At 37.7% G+C, this 17,379-nt stretch overlaps 1 protein-coding gene across 11 annotated transcripts in view; it reads left to right on the top strand.

Moving 5' to 3' along the window:
- Positions 1 to 17,379, top strand: part of LOC100116185 (sn1-specific diacylglycerol lipase alpha) — a 106,503-nt gene that overhangs the window by 38,845 nt on the left and 50,279 nt on the right. The gene's annotated exons all lie outside the window — the stretch shown is intronic.

Raw genomic sequence — 17,379 nt, forward strand, 5'->3', positions numbered from 1 at the left:
ATGCAGTTGTTGTTTTGAGATACACCGCCAAGAACTCGTTCGTTCATTCACTCTTATACTCGCAAAATTAGCAATCGGCTGATTTATCGCGGCAGGCGGTAGATCTCGAGTTTAAAATAGCCGATTTGACCGAGTCGCGCATAGATCTTCGAGAATGGCAGTCAAAACTTGCTCTAGTTTGGCGAAGATTGGGCCGAAGATATGTGGACTCTTTTATGGATGCCAACTTTCCGGCGAGCACGAAGTTGAACTCTTCGTTTTTCTTTCTATATTAGCTAATATGAAACCTCTGTACGAATCGCCAAATTTTTATGAAAAAGCTTCTCGCGTTGAAATTTTCAAAGGTATTTCTCCTCAAAATCTCCCCCGATATCCTATTATCTCTTATTATACCCGAACTCCTGAGAGCATCAATTTCCGCGAAATGTCGGTGGACGTAGACGATCGGTATTCAAGCTGCATTTGATATACTCTAATCGGCTTACTCGGCAAACTTCGATTGTCAAAGTGGCTCCAAGCCTCAACAAAGTCTCGTAAATATGATTCCATCATCCTCTCTGCGACGAGCATAATTTTTCACCCTCCTGCACAAATCGATACGGAACCGTGGAATTCTTTCGCGCATTTGCAAAACCGAAGAAGCCTGCCGCGGTACAGCCAAGCCGTGTGACCCAGTTCTTGCCCACACTCCTTTTTACCCTCCTCCTCCTGCGCATGCAGTTTCACAGCGTCTGGTTTCATTGCGCGGTCCATTTGCCTGGACGTAGAGAAAAAGCTCGCGGTTATGACCGGTCCTCGATGGCTGTAAAAACACGCTGAGGCGCGAGCTTTTCCTTGCGCTTTTATTATGTGGAAGATCGAGGCTACGAATGTTGCTTCATTACGATGGAGCTTTAAAAGTTTTCCGAGAGGAATGCGTTTTACCGTGGATCGTTGTTGGCTTCGCTGAGCTCGCTAAACAAGCGCGTGATAAAAACGTTGCAACGATTCCTCTTTTTTAAATCTGGGATGCATTTAATGAGACTTTCGCCATTAGTTCAGACTAAACAATAACTTCATCTCTTCCTTTCATGCGATCGAAGAGAAATACGATCGGCCTCTCATCTATACATCGGCTCCCCCCATACACACGCGATGCACTAATAACTCTCAAAACTTCTAATCTTGGGGAGAATTTCCTCTCACGTATGCACCTGCACAATGGCTCTCTTTCTTCTGTACTCACGCGCTTTCCTCGTTTTCTCCCATCGTACACTCGACTCTTCATTTCCAGCTTACCCTCTTCTTTGAAAGTCCGTCTCTTCGCTACAACGCCGCCCGCTTCGGCCGCGAAGTTATATATCGGTAGTCACTTCCGAAATCCGTCCAGACGCTCTGTTTGCCATATGCCCACTTTCTTAGCGTCTTCTGTCTAGCCTCGCAGCTTTTTTAACCGCGAAATTCCGTGTCTAGACTTTGGACTTGAATTATTTGAGTCCTCTGGTAAAGTTGCAAAAATCGTTGAGTAAGTAGATATTGCGAGAGGGTAATGGTTCCGAAAGAATCTTGATTATTACAGGAAGAGTAAGACTTTTGTCGGAAAGCTATTACAAAGTAAGGGTTACACAGTTTCAAAAATCGCTTCTCTGATATCAAAAAATAAAAAAAAACACTTTTCAATTCCGTTACGGGAGCTGAAATTCTCGCTGTCTTCCTCCTAGTTTCCGGTTCGCAGGAATTCTTTCAATACTCCGTAAATCCTCTTGCGCAGCCTCATAAAACGTCCGCCGGGTAAACAAACTTATCCATCCATTTCCTCATTATTTCATTTCTTCATCTACTCCCTGTTTCCCATTTTCCCTCCGCTGCCTCTGTGTACCTACGCTACTCGACGCCTCCATTGTTACGCGGAAAAATTTCCTCCTGCACGAAAGGGATATTTTCCCCCGCATTGTGTACGTTGCCGACGTAGAGCTGCAGATTATTTTGATAAGAACGCGGCGATGAATGGCGCGGATTCCTTTCCGTCTGGCGTGTACACATTGCGCGCGATGTAGACTCGTCTGGTGTCGGCGGACTGAAAAAGAGAGGTGGTGTGATTTTTTTTCCTGATAAAGGAGAGTTCTGCATCGTGGATGAATGAATCAAGCTTTTCGCCGAGAAAGATGAAATAAATAAGAACGATTGAATTTTTAAAGTTGCGAGACGAAAGTACGAGAAGTCATGTATTTTTAATACTTGAGAGAGAAATTTTTAACTTGAATGGAGCAAATTTTACCGACAAACTTTGGTAATATCAGCAAAGAAGCTTGCAAGTAGAGCTTTTACGCGAAGAGGAACGGCGTAACCGCGCCTGACATCTCTCGAGAGTGTTTCACAGTGTATAAAATGTACCATGATGACCCATTTAAAAGTGACATGTTTTTATTTATAAAAGCTACGCCAAAAACATTCCGTACACATGTCAAGCGGAATTTCACGTATACAAAGAGAGTCGGCAGGTCATACATCGCAGCGACAGAGGATGCTTTATACAGAGCCTCGCGAAAAGTATGAATTTTACATTTATCTTTATGCGAGGCGTGAGCACGCGGAAGACGAGCTTGGCATTTTTATTTCCTAAATTCAGCTATCGCTCCTGACGCTTTCTGGCGTCTCGAAGAAGGCTCCTGATGCTTTCTGGCGTCTCGAAGAAGGCTCCCGACACTGAAAGAAGCTGAAAAGCTGTGCAGTGCATCTTTTTCAGGAACAGGTCACTTACGTATGTGGAATATAAGAATAGGTTCCATAAAGCAGATGGATTATTGTTAATGCAATGAATGAATTTTGTGCAATAAATGGTCAGTCTTCTTTTAAATGTAACATTTTGCTATACTCTCCAACTCCATAATTTTAGAAATAACAAGTTTCAACAAAACTATTGAAAATCGCCATAGTCCATCACAAAAAGCACATCAACGCGTCCGCGACTTTTGATTCCCGAGCGCAGCGCACTTCAAATTTAACTTTCCGCGTGAATTAATTACACAGCAGTCCCGAAACTCCATTCTCCCTTCCACCCCACTATGCTCTATAGGTATATACGCGCGCTTCGGACATCGAGTGTACACTCGAGAGAACGGCGCAGACAAAGCGGCTGCCGTTGAAAGCTCGGCTGCTGCATGTATATGTATAGTGAGGGACGACTGGGAGACAAAGAAATATAGTCAGTGAGGTGAGAGAGAGAAAGAGAGAAGGAAAAAGGGAGAACGTCGGGATCAGCGATACGCGGATGAATTAAGATCGAAGGGAGATTAGTGATTAGCACAATGGTGAAAGAATAAGATACGAGCTTTAATGAGCTTTTTTGAAAGTCTTTATGGAAGGGATTATTGCTTGAAAACGTTCGAGTGTTATTGTTTAGGAAAAATTATTTTATACAAATTTTTGAGAATAAAGCTCTTTTGTCACAAAGAGAGCTTTTCAAAGATTCACTGCGAGGCTGTTTGCAGTTTTTCTCTTACTTTGCAGCGCTAATGTTCTATTTGTCCTTGCTTTCGGTCAGCGCTTCGAGAAACTTTAGAGGCAATACAATGTACATCAGTTCGTGTCTTCCCGTCGGGCTTTTTTTCTCTCAGACGAATGCTCTTTTAAAGTCTCCACGAAGTAAGTGCGCACTTAAGAGGTAAAGTACACTGTACAGATTAAAAATTAAAGTATTCTCTTCTTTCTTGACCCCAGGCATAATGTACTCTGCGACGTAAATTTTAGCACGGGGTAGTGCCCTGCTTTCTTACACTTCTAATGCTGAATAATGCGAAGGATTGTATTTTTAAATTTAGATTATATAAAAAATAACTGTCATACGTTTCATAATCTTTCATTTTATGTTCAATAAAATCACAAAGAATTAAAGAAATTAAATTAATTTTCTTGCGCCAGGCTTATGCAATCTATTATCTCATTTCTTGTTGTTACAGGTAAGTTTCAATTTCCGCCTCAGATACCTAATTTATCTCACTCACAGCGCCGGTAAGTTTAAACGCGATACGTTTAATTTCTGTAAATTAACACTGTGCAAAATAGTTCATGTATGTACAAAAGATAAATAATCCCACTATGATTGCAGTACAGTAGTATACCCACATACTTATCATCACTTCGAAATGTTATTTAACTCAAAGCAAACCCAACTCCGTCAAGACCTTCACCGACTCCACAACAAAGACCAACCCCAGCGATCACACAACAGAGAAGCCTCTAACGTTATACTCTCCGCAGCTTCTTGCACAAAAGAATAATAATCCTCAGAATTAATTATACGAAATCTTTACTAAAAGTAAAGATTAAAAAAGAACCTCTCCTTCGTATGCATAATATACAAACGCATATCTTCAACAATGAGCGCAAGACAGAAGACGCTGCAGCAGAACAGGACGAAAAAAGAAGACATATAGAACACAGTCGCGAGGGAGCAGCAGCAGTAGCAGCATGTATAAATCGATATGGACCAGAAACAGCAGCAACAGCAGACAAGACTAACGTAGCGTGGAAAATAAGAGCGCGAGTCTGATAGGGGCGCAGTGGCTGCTGGAGAGAGGGGAGAGGGCAGACATTGCGGCATTTTTGCCTCGTATTCCCCCACGCATATATTCAGTGACACCCTTCGCGAGACTTTTTCCGCCGTTTGGTCTAATCACTGATCCTTGAGTTATAAATGTGTACTATGTGGGAGAAAGAGTGTGGGTTTCTCTCGATCTCGCGTTATCGCGCTCCCGTTTGCGCGGAATAAGCTAGATGGAGGGGTTAATAAGGGCTGGATGTGGATCGAATCGAAGCGCTAGTCTTTTTTTTATTAGGGGATTGTTTTAAATCGTGATAATGGAGTTGGGAGATTATAATTGATAATGTGTGGGTGTTTGAATTTCGTTTTGGAATCGACGGCTTAAACTCTTATTAGAAAATTATTCAATCATAATACATTTTTATCATTTTTCCCAGATTTTTATTTTCTGGGCGAGATCGCAGCGATATTTAAATCTAAAAATGATATTTTATTCTTTAATTTGATTAAGTTTCACCGCACATAGTGTTTTTACTTTTAGAGCGGTAATATTTAAAAATGTAAACCGTGAAAAGGGCTGATGGATTTTCAAATGCGTTCAATCTCATGCTCGAGAAAGGATAGTTTCGTACGGACATTAATTTTTGAAGAAAAAAAAAGGATAATGGCACGTAATAAATTTGTATAATTTAATGCTATTTCTGTAAATCACGTTGTCTTACATAAAAAATTGACAATCTAATTATTTTTATTCGAGAATACCTCATAAAATACTTTTCACCCCATTTATAAGAGAAACCAAGTTTATGCTCTTATTTGAATCACAAGAAAACTAAAGTAATGGTGAAAGCTCATTTAAATGTTGAAAAGATATCTTTTATCGATTTTTCAGCACCTGAGAAAAATAATAATCTCACTCCCTTTTAAATATCTAGCTGTTTTAAATTTTCATTATATACAAACGTACGTCACATCACGAATCCCGCTTCTGAAAAAGGCGCGACCTCATCTGAAATACAAATGCGCCGCTGCCTAGAAACACGCGGATGAGCCAAGATCCCCCGTCGGATCAAAAAGTCATAGCAGCGTCGGTTTTTAATCACCGCGTGGGTGCTCCTTTGCAGTAACACTTAATGACCTCGAAGCGTTTAATTCGGAATTCAATTTCGCGCATTTACATATCATGCGCGCCGATGTGGGTATCTATGGGGGCCAGGAAACCGGAAAACAAATTCATGCGAATGTCGAGGAGCGAGTTTTCTGATAATTGAGCTTTGAAAGTTTGCTTGATTTCGAAGGGTTGTGTTGTTCGAAAAGGAGATTTTCGGTGGATCTTGACGAGGAATTGAGAGAGAAAAGGGACTAAATATTTCTAACATTGATTTGAACTGCTGGAATAATTTCGAGAGTTTTTTGATGGTTGCAATCTAATATTTAAGATTATATGATTTTATGCCATTATTGAAAGAACGACCTTTATAACTCATTTATTAAACACAGCCTTTTACAACTTCAATAACCTTCGGTTTCTCAGAATCGATATTTCCAGTTGATTGCACGTCTCCGGAAGCTTTCAAATTCACACGACCCGCTGTGTGCTTTAACAAAACGATCAAAGGCGCGGCTGTAAGTGCTGGAATTAGTGGCTTTCGCCGAGAACAAAATCAAGGCTTTTGTTATACCAAGAATTTCCTCGTTACTGTCAGAAGCACTGAAAAGTTTTCGCAATGGCTTGTTCGTTGAAATTGTCACTTTATAGAATTAAAAAAATAATATTTGTGTAAATTTCCATAAACAATCTTTATTCTAAAAAAAAAGTTACATCGCCCTTTCATCAAATCTCGATGCAGAACAAAAAAAAATAACTATCCTAAGATCTGAATCCGCAAATGTCGCTGCGAAACAGCAGCTAAAGTAGATTGCGTCAGTCATCCGTCAGACCCAAGGCAAAAGTAAAAAAAAAATTGATAAGAGAGCGGAGAGTCTTCGTTGGCTCTCGCTTCCTGTTTGTCTGGCGTTTTCATCTAAACACAGAGATTTCTTCATTTCAATCTTGCTTTACTGCTTTTATTTCAGCAGTAACGGCTCTTTTTCTCTTTCTCCGCCAGCTCCACTTTGCCCTTCTTCTTTATTCGTCGCGTCGTCTTCTCTTCTTCTTTCCGCTTTGCTAACTCGCGCCTCGCCCTCATCGATATATCTTCCTTATATCGCGTGCTCCAGTCTGCGTCTCGCTCTGCTTATTCTCGATTTCTCGTACTTATGCAATGTATACTTTCTTGGTTTTAATTCTTTTTGATCCCGTCCGCATTACCTGCAAGTACGATCTGCACAAATTACTTTCATGGCCCCTTCGTTTCTTACTTAATTAGAATTATTGAGTCATCCTAAATTTCTTAGAAATGAATCCGCATAACTGTCGCAAATGTATAAAACTGTTGGAAACGAATTCTAAAAAAGTTCATGTAAATATAATACACTTCACACCGCGCACGTGTATACTTATCGCACGTATTGAAAAGTATTCGGGGAAAGTAACTTTTCCCTCGAGTATTATCATTTCTATGAATTTTAGGCAAGCATCACTCAACTTTTCGAACTTAAAGCGGAACTTTCTTCAACTCTCTACTAAACGTATATTTATACCCTAAAGCTACGTATCGCAAAGAAACCCTAAACTTTTGTCAATCGTATTTTATACTCTCAGTATAATATACCAAGTTCTCACGATTGATCCTCTGAAGATTCAAATATAAATCTTCGACCCCCCGATACTTTCAATTTCCTCCTCAGCTCTGTATACATCATATACACGTAACGCAATCCGGAAGAATATTGCCGTTATAAGTCAGCTCGTGAGCGAGACAGAGAATGCGATGCCGTTTAATGAATGGCCCGATTAGTAGGCAAAGCCTCGTCGGTGATGAATAGTCGGGGCCTAGATTATGGACCGATCTGCGAAATGGGTCAATATCGCAAGAAGGAAACTGTTCTGCGTTGTACCTTTGTGTTGAGGGTTAGTATATGTATAAAGGAAGACGCATCTTTTGCATTGTAAAAGTACCATATTGAACAAAGTGTAACAATATTCTCGGGGATTAAATCTATACGTAAGTATACTTTTAACTAAATAATAAATATACTTTGGCGTGGGCTTCCTCTACGTTTGGATCTCTTGATGGATCATCCAAAATGATAATCTTAGATTTAAGTTAATTTTAATTATTCAGTCACTCCCATCTGTTGCATTCGTTCGCGCGCGCTGCCGCTTTTGTTGTGCGTGCACAGTGTGCTATGCGTTCGCTCGTATATGTTTTCTATTTGCTATACCGTTTTTATAACCTTTTACACAATTTTTTTATCTATTTTCATGGAGCTTTTACTAGCTCATTTTCGTACAAATATGCCACCGAAACAGCAGAGAAAAAAAGAAACAATTAATCATTGATCATCTGCGCTCGGAGCGATCGGTCGCGTTTCGCGCGCGTGTCGTCAGCTCGGAGCAGTATATAAAACTTTGTATACGATTAGTTAGTGACTTAAAATTTAAACATGTTACTTGTTTAAATAGTTACACATTATCTTGCCAATATGGCATCGAACGTGAAAACACTTCCGGATAAGCCGGACCACAGCTTTTACAAGTGCCATCCAAAAAAGCTAGTGATTACAGTGATTTGCATAATATGCGAAAATGTTTATCATAAAAGTGACTATGAGAAGATAAAAAATCCTGTTTTTGTTGGTGAACACCTGGTTATCTGACCAGAGCATGTCCTGGGAGACATAACATCGAACTCTGAAAAGCATATGCTAAGTGACGTGGCAAGAAAAACCATTGCACTCATGAAAATGAAGAAATCTGAAGAAATCAGAGAACAACTGCTACAAGAAATTCATAACAAAACAGTAGAAAAACATAATTCAACAATACTAGGCGAGGAGAATGAAATGGAAAATCTTGTTGCTGAAAATACCTTATTAAAACAACTAGTTGCCGAATTTCAATATAAAAATCAGCTTCAGAAAGAAATGATTGAATTACAAAAACAGAAAAATACAGAGCCGCAGACAAATTTAAAATCATATGCTGATGCTATGAGAGAGATAAAGCCAAAACCGAAACGTGTCCCAAGTATAATGGTTAAGGCCAATGACCCGGAACAGACGAACACAATGGAGCTACTCACGAAGTGTCTGGTTACAGAAAAGAATGCGCAAACTAAGTTTATACGCAAGAAGAACCAAAGTGAAATAGAAATCAGCTCAAGTAAATTAAAAAAATGTGAAATTAAAGTAGAACAACAAGGTAATCCAAAAATGAAAATTATTGGAATAGACAATACTACAAATACGGATGAACAGGATATGGAAAATGACACTCGTAATTTCAAAAATTATAACAACAAAAGTAAGGTACTGCACATGTACACCAATAAAAGGACCAAAACCTGCACAGTTCTAATGGAACTCCCACCAGAAATCTACAAGCACATACGTGAAAACAATAATAAAGTTTTTGTAGGTCATCAGTACTGTAAAGCCTACGATCTTATTAACATTACCCCTTGCTACAACTGTGGAAGATACGGACATAGTGCATCAAAGTGTAGGAACAAATCAGCATGTATAAAGTGCTCGGATAACCACAACGTAAGTGTCTGTAAGAATGACAGAATTGAGTGTGTGAACTGTATATTTAACAACGCCACATACAAAACAAGTCTACCAACGAATCATTTGCCAACAGATAGAATAAAGTGTACAATTCTTAAAAAGAAGATCAAAAAATATATCAACTCTATTGATTACCCGATCGCACCTGTATTACCGACGTGGGACGAAACAAGCGCACGTAAAAAAATAAACAATCTACAAACAAACAAACTACTATACCACAGATCGATAACGGCAGGAAAAAAAGAGGGAAATCTACGTTTTGATACGCAGCAAGAAAACAACAGTCAGCATATTATTCCAAAGAACACAGCAAATTCATCAGTTGAATAATGGAAGCACAAATAAATCTAATCGACGAAATACAAAATAGCCTAAATGAACAAGAGCGAACATATATGGATATTGAGTCTTTCAATAAGGAAAGGACTAGTAGTAATGATCTAATTTTGTATTTAAACATTAGAAGCCTAAATGCCAATTTCGATAAATTACAAATCTTACGTTACTTAAAAGTCTAAAAATAAAACCTTACGTTATTGTATGTACAGAGGTATTGAAACTAACACACTATCAGTATTATAGAATAAAAGATTACGAACTTTATTATAATCACGGAGACATCAACAAAAATGATGGTGTTGTGGTCTATGTAAATAAAAATGTTAAACATACTAACGAAATGATAGCTATAGGTAAGCTTAAAATATTAAACACTAATATCCCTCTAAATAATAATAAACTACTTGAGATCTCATCCTTATATAGATCACACGGACTGAGTAGCATAGAATTTAATCAGAACCCAAAAACTTATCTAGAACATAAAAAAAAGCAAAAAACCATATTATAATTGGTGATTTTAACATAAATATTCAAGACTATAATCATGTAAGCATGGAATTCATAAACAACCTTCAGGAAAAAGGTTTCCTCCTAGGTTTTACTAACACCACCAGACCTACAAACATAACTACAAATGAAGGAACTTGCATTGATAATATCTTTGTCAAAACTGATTTTCTACGTACAAAATCACTAACTCTCATGACGCCCATTACCGATCACTGCCCACTTTTCCTAGAATTAAAAAATGGAGTATTAAAACAGAATAAAAAAGAGTCAGAAGGAGATATATACTATTACAACTATAAAAAACTATATAACACTGCTAGGCAAATAAATTGCTCAAAATTTAAGAATACAAATGATCCAAATGAGAATATAAACGAAATGATAAAAGAAATCCAATATTGCGTGGAGAGTTCGAAATATAAAAAACCAAATCTGCGGAAATCCAAACAAACCCCCAGGAAAGTCCGGATAACAAAAGCGATTCTAAATTCCTGTAATACAAAAGAAATACTTTACAACAAACTCAAACAAAATCCGAATAATGAAGAACTAAAAGCAAACTATAAACATTTCGTTAAAACTCTAAATAAAGTTATTAAAGAAGCGAAAATCGAACATGAAAAAAAAAACAATTGAGAAAAATAGGGATGATCCCAGAAAACTCTGGACCTGCATTAATAGCAAGATAAGCAAAAATAAAAATAAAACAGATACTACTATCAGACAACTAAAAACTGAAAACAATACTACAATAACCGACAAGAACGAAATTGAAACAATATGAACCAATTTTACTGCAAACTTGGAGAAACATTGAGTAATAAAATAACTACACCAAGAAATAAAAAACTAGAATTACCTAAAAGCAATCCAAAAACAATCTACATCAAGCCAACCAGCGAAATTAAAGTTATAAAAATAATAGACTACATGAAACTTAAAAAAGGTGGTATTGATAAAATAAGTGCAAAGGCACTGAAAACTATAGCTACTATTATTGCAGATCCCCTTGCCCACGTAATCAATCAATGTATCGAAATGGCAATCTGGCCTGATATATTGAAGGCAGCTGAAGTGATACCAATATACAAAGCTGGGCAAAAAAACGAAATGGGAAACTATAGGCCTATATCACTAATATCAAACATTGCTAAAATCTTCGAAAAAATTATACATAATAGAATAATAGAATTTATATGTCAAAGTAAAATATTAAGTAAAAATCAATATGGATTTAGAAAAAACATTGGAACCAAGGATGCATTAAACACGATCTCAAAAATAATATATGAAAACCTGGATCAAAGTACACCGATAGCTATTACATTTCTAGATCTAGCAAAGGCATTTGACACTGTTAATCATATAATACTTCTAGACAAGCTTTATGCATATGGTATAAGAGGCAAGGGGCACCAACTTATTACAATTTACCTAAACAATAGGAAGCAAAAAGTAAGAATAGGTTCGCATACAAGCGAATTCGAAAATGTAAATACCGGCGTCCCCCAAGGTACGATACTTGGCCCTTTGCTATTTATACTTTACGTAAATGACTCGCTAATACATATGCCAGAAAACTCCATAATTTCTTATGCAGATGACACTGCAGTAATAACTACTGGGAAAACTTGGTCCGAGGTCGAAGTAAAAATGAACATCTCGACGATATATCTACATGGCTCAGGCTAAATAAATTGACACTCAATGTTCAAAAAACAGTATACATGACTTTTGAAAATTACTGCGTTAGTGTGCCGAAAAAAATTGAATTTAAAATTAATAATGAAATAATAAAGAGAGTAGAAGAAACGAAATACCTAGGCTTAATTTTTGACACGAACATGAGATGGGATAAACATATTGAATACCTTATAAACAAGACAAGATACCTTGTTTTTATCTTCAGTAAAATCTCCAAATTCATGGACACAACTACTCTAAGAATAATTTACTACGCATTCTTTCATAGCCTGATTAACTATGGAATAGTTGCGTGGGGTGGTGCGTATCAAAATAACCTACAACTGTTACAAGCGGTCCAAAAAAGAATCATAAGAATTATAAACAAAAATACCTTTCAAAGTGTTAACCCACTTAACCTTCAACAATTATTCGCCTACGAAACCCTACAGTACCACTAAAATAGCCTCAAAGATCAGTATACAAAATCATCAAGCATAACAAGGAAAAAGCTAATAATCCTACCGAAGTATGCTAAAACTATTAGTACAAAAACCAGCTACATTAAAGCTATCAACATCTACAATAATCTACCAAATAATCTCAAAATCATAGATTTACGGAAAAAATCAAACATCAAGAAAATACAAGATTGGTTGAGAAATAATGAGTGAGATAAGTACTCCCACTACAATTGACTGCAAGCAACTTAAATCATGGTTCTTAGAGATGTCCAATCAGGAGCATGGTGAGCAACAGAGAGTAATACCTTCATTAATACAGGATTTAATGCAGCGCAGAAATGATATGAAAAGTAATAGACAAAAAACTGAAATAAATTCTGTTTACTTAGATATTAGAACTTACATTTGCGCTAAGGGCAAATGTAACTCTCACAAAATACGTAAACATCGACGCATCTCCAACTACAACTATAAAAAATGATTTTAACATATCAGAATATTACAGATAGTTTAGACAACATAACGAATGAAAAAATAAATACCTGCATGGTCAAAACTACAAAAAATAAAGCAAATATAAAATTCATTAATTTCGTAAAAGTAACTGCAAATGAATGGGGTGATAACAAAAACGTAAACACTGAAAAATACAAACCAATAGAAACGGTCTTCTCTATGATACATGAAATGGCTGAAGAAAATAGCAACAAAGCAAGGAGTAGAGAAGCGACGGCCGCACCTGGCCTAAAAATCACAGAATCAGCCAGTCTCAGAATGACGTATGGCGATATCAACTATCTAGGATTCACCAAAGCTTTTTTCTATTTTGATAGAGGAATACGAGGAAAACAGCTTTTTAAGAACTCAGTGTCCTCACTTAAATTACAATCACCGTACAAAGACATAGTAATCATAGATGATATTGTTTTTACGTCAGACTGTAAATGTAACTCATCTAATCAGCACAAAGAAATGTTTCCACACAATAGAGTTACCTGTGCTGTCGGACTTACATGCCCGGCTAGGCTCACCTCTACAGAGAAACTGTCATACATAAGAGAAAAAAATGCAACAACGGACAGATTTATGACAGCAAGACAAATGTTAGTTCGGAACTGGTGAAATTGTGAAAGCTGTGAAAAGTGCCATGATACAAAGTAGAAATTTTAATCTTCAAATGTTTTTACCGTTAAACAACATCAAATCATAACACAAAAATATAGAATCTTAGAATTGTGCAATATAATCTTATTTAATGTGATATTTAATGTCGTCGTAGCATTACTGGTTTAAAAGAAAAAAATATAGAATCATTTACGAGCACTTTAGAAAATACCAACTAATAACTTATTTTTTTATATACAACTGTTAAATTGATTATATGTCATTGTTAATTTTTTATGTAAATACTAATATTATATACTGTTATCAGAGTTGGGGCGAATAGAGTCCAGGAACTCCTGTAACCCAACCTAGGTTAAGTGTGAATGAAAAGGATGGTATGATCTGCGTCAGGAAGTCCGACAAGGATTTATGCTATTCCTACGTATGAATGGAGGCTGGACTGTATGTAGTATGACTGGAGGTTATTGCTGTAAAGCAATAACAAACCAGTATTTATATGTATTCTCGTTATCTCTGTTATCCGGACCTGCGAACAGGAAATACTGTTTTCCTCTACAGGATTTGCGGCGTTATAGTGTGTTATTGTGTGAATAATATCAACTCTGTATCGGATGCAAATGTTTGTAACTCTGGATTTGAATAAATAAATAATAAATAAATAATAAATAATTATAAGCTAGTTTGTTGTTTATCACCGGTCCTGTGTACAAGTAGCTATGACTACTTTTATTAAATGTTGAAAAATTGTAGTACTATATGTATGCATTAATGTATTACATAGGTTATGCATATTAAACTTATTCTGGCCTCGCAACATAATATACCGAATTTATGTGTTGTTTATCATACCCCATAACCTTACGAGATTTTCATGGCTTGCTGCATACACGCAAAAAAGTCTTCAGCGATGGTAGTTGTTACCGACACACACGGAGACTTGTCCACGGCCGCGAGCTCTGATAGTCAGACGCTCCAGCGTAGCACCTATCAAAAGCTGCTACGTATGGCTACGACGCGGCGATTTAGAGAATTTTTTCGCGGTCGACTTTTCCTCACGCTCAGTCGAGCGGACTGGTAAAAGGTGAGGCCCAGGGAGAAGCAAGATGAATCTTGCTTCGTGACCTGATCGCCTCGGAGCGGGCTGGCTCGGAGTGTGGTCGCCTCTGAAGAGAGCAGGCCCTTCGCGGTACTGGACAGGCCGTGTGTTATTTTAAGTCCGCGCCAAATTGCGAAGTTGACGACGTGTCGCGCCGCGTAGTTATAAGTTCAATTATTGTAATTGGAGCAAATGCTTGATTGATGTAATTTTACCTGCGTAGAAAGTGCGGCTCGAGTAGAAAGATTGCCATGAATGGCATCATCATAGCCGAAAAAGCCGTACTAATCTTTTAATTCCCTTCATGCCTGGCACAGGCACGTTTCCCGACCCGGCCATAAAACAGTCCATCTGTAGAGCAGACACCGGCCCTTGGGTTTTTCCAAAGCAGGCCCGGCGTAGTGACGCAGCAACTACACCCCCGACCGGCCCGAGCATTACGCTAATACCTTTATGGCGCTATACCTGGCCGCTCGGTTCCTGAGAATACCTGCCACCTCCAAGCCCTTCCTACTCCCTTTCCAGTCCCACCTATAAGCTCGATTTCCCAATACGAAGCTCCGTTACAAATTCGGAGGCCTCGCCTACACCGCTCTCTCTGTCACGGGTCCTTGTGAACTCTTCGTGCTGTCGAGGCGACGAGGGAGACGGCAGATTCGACAGGACCGTCAAGGAAGAAAGAACTTAAAAATCTCTCTCAAAGAGTGTGCCAACTCGAAAATAGTCTATGTTCGAAATATACTAGAATAAAAAACTAACTCAAACGCATATTCATTCTGTAACTTGATTTTCCTTGTGCCTTCGCACATTCACGCGGGAGTGGAATAACAGTGGTGCTGCGCGTCACTGGTGGAGTCGGTGTGATTTACGCGGCAAAAGACGCTGCCTGCGCCGGGCGGCGGCGTGGCTGTCGCTCTGTGTACAAAACAATAAATTTATTTCTCCACTCGCATGCTGGTGGTATGATAGTGTTAATATCATTTTCACTCAAAGAGACTTTGCTGACTCTGCACACATCAAAACGTTTAAAATTACACTTATAAAACAAAAATAAAACTAACATCTACTTTATCCTATATTAAAACATCTATGCCGCGTTATCCGAAGTGACCGTAAGAGCGCGCTGTCACAGGTCAAGAAAAAGAACATGGCTGCGCGCGAGCTATCTGTCGACAATGCTATTCTATTAATTATTGAGAGTATTTTCGGCCAGGGATAAAGAAAAATAGTATACGACACGCAGCTAGAATATTGGATGCCCTTGGCATGCGTGAAACTCCAACTTTCTAGCCTTGTCATAATGTACTATTTTCTTCTACTTTTGTCCCTTGTTACATAATGTACTATTTCCAATCCACTCTAAAGGCAGGAAGTAAATATGTCTTTTAACTTTGAATGAAAATAAATTAGGAACTAAAAGTGGTCAACCTTTATGATGGATGATTGAATTTTTAGCAGCGCCCTCACGTTACACTTCAATAATTATTAATGATTTAAACAAGCTTAACAGTCAAAAAGTTAGTATTAGTGAGTTTCGGCACGTGCCGTACGTATCAAGAAATATTACAAAATTAATTTTCTTAGATAAAAATTTAAATTAACATTATATTGCGTCAGACAAATTTAATTTTAATTGCTTAATTTTTTTTTCAAACATTGCTTAATACTTATTGCAAGTGCTGAAACTCAATTTACGGTGCTAAATTTAGTCAATTAATTATAATAAACAAAAAACGTTTTCTCCGACAGGTGGCGGGTCACTTGAGGTGTGGAGCACTTTTAAGTACTGTGTCACTTGCAGGTGTTCACGTAACCTATAAATAAAAAAAAAAACTAATACATGAAAATTTCTCGAATAGTTCTAAACTAAAAAGGGCTGATCTTGATATTTTATGTATTGATATTTCAAGTTATGATTCAATCATCTTTTGAATCAGACTTTTCTTCGAAACTTTCATTAGAAGTATCATCTGAACTCTCCTCTGAACTGTCCTCAGCGCTGGAATCTGAACTGCCCGTGGAGATCTTATCAGGAAATTACTCCCGAAATTCTTCTAATATTCTCTCTCGGTTTTCAGCCAGCCTACGCTTCTCTTCCCAGTAGCGTTTCTGGTGGTTGGATACTACGACTAAGCGCCATAAGTAGTAGGTCTTAGGTACTGGAAACATATCGAATGAAGATCTTGACAACTGAGACACTCGAGATTAAATGAATGAACACCTGGTCTGGTGCACTTTATATAGACCATGGGTCTACTGCACCGACGAATACTGACCCCTCCCTCCCCCCTCTCTTCTACTATAGATGAGTCTCTCTCTGACGTCCGCGCTCGGCTCGTTCGTATAAACATTAAGATGTGCTCGGTAAGGTATGCTCATAGGTATGCAAAATTCTTGCATGTTCATGTTTTTTGTTTACGTGAAAACTTTTGTGAAAATAAGATTGTAATATACTCGACTGCTTGCTAAATGTATGTTGCTGATTTTATATTGAAGAGTAGCTCATTTTAGAATTTACACTGAACAACTAGAATATTGTACTTTTTGCTGCAAAAACTATTATGCTTTACCGCCTAAACTAATTTTGCTTCCTCCTAAAGGAAGCTTTGTAATTAATGGTAAAATTTTGTGTTTCGTCAAAACTTGTAGAAAATACTTTTTGGTGTGTTAGAAGTTCAAATCAAGTGTTTTTAGAAAATGTCAGTATGGATGTGGTGCGTGCGCGTGTGTATGTGTGTGTGTGTGGATGTGTGTATATGCATACTGTAATATTTCTGGAACTACTCCATCAATATCAATAAAATTTGACATTTATATCTATTTTTGGATTCTGAATTCAGGAAAAACAGTTATTTTTTATTTTCTCGGCGAGTTGGGAATAAAGAGCTACATGTATGTAACACAAACGAAGGATTCAGAGATATAACAAGAATCAACGACGAATTTAACATCGGCTACTA

This window comes from Nasonia vitripennis, chromosome 1 (assembly GCF_009193385.2).
Source record: "Nasonia vitripennis strain AsymCx chromosome 1, Nvit_psr_1.1, whole genome shotgun sequence".
Classification (NCBI taxonomy): domain Eukaryota; kingdom Metazoa; phylum Arthropoda; class Insecta; order Hymenoptera; family Pteromalidae; genus Nasonia; species Nasonia vitripennis.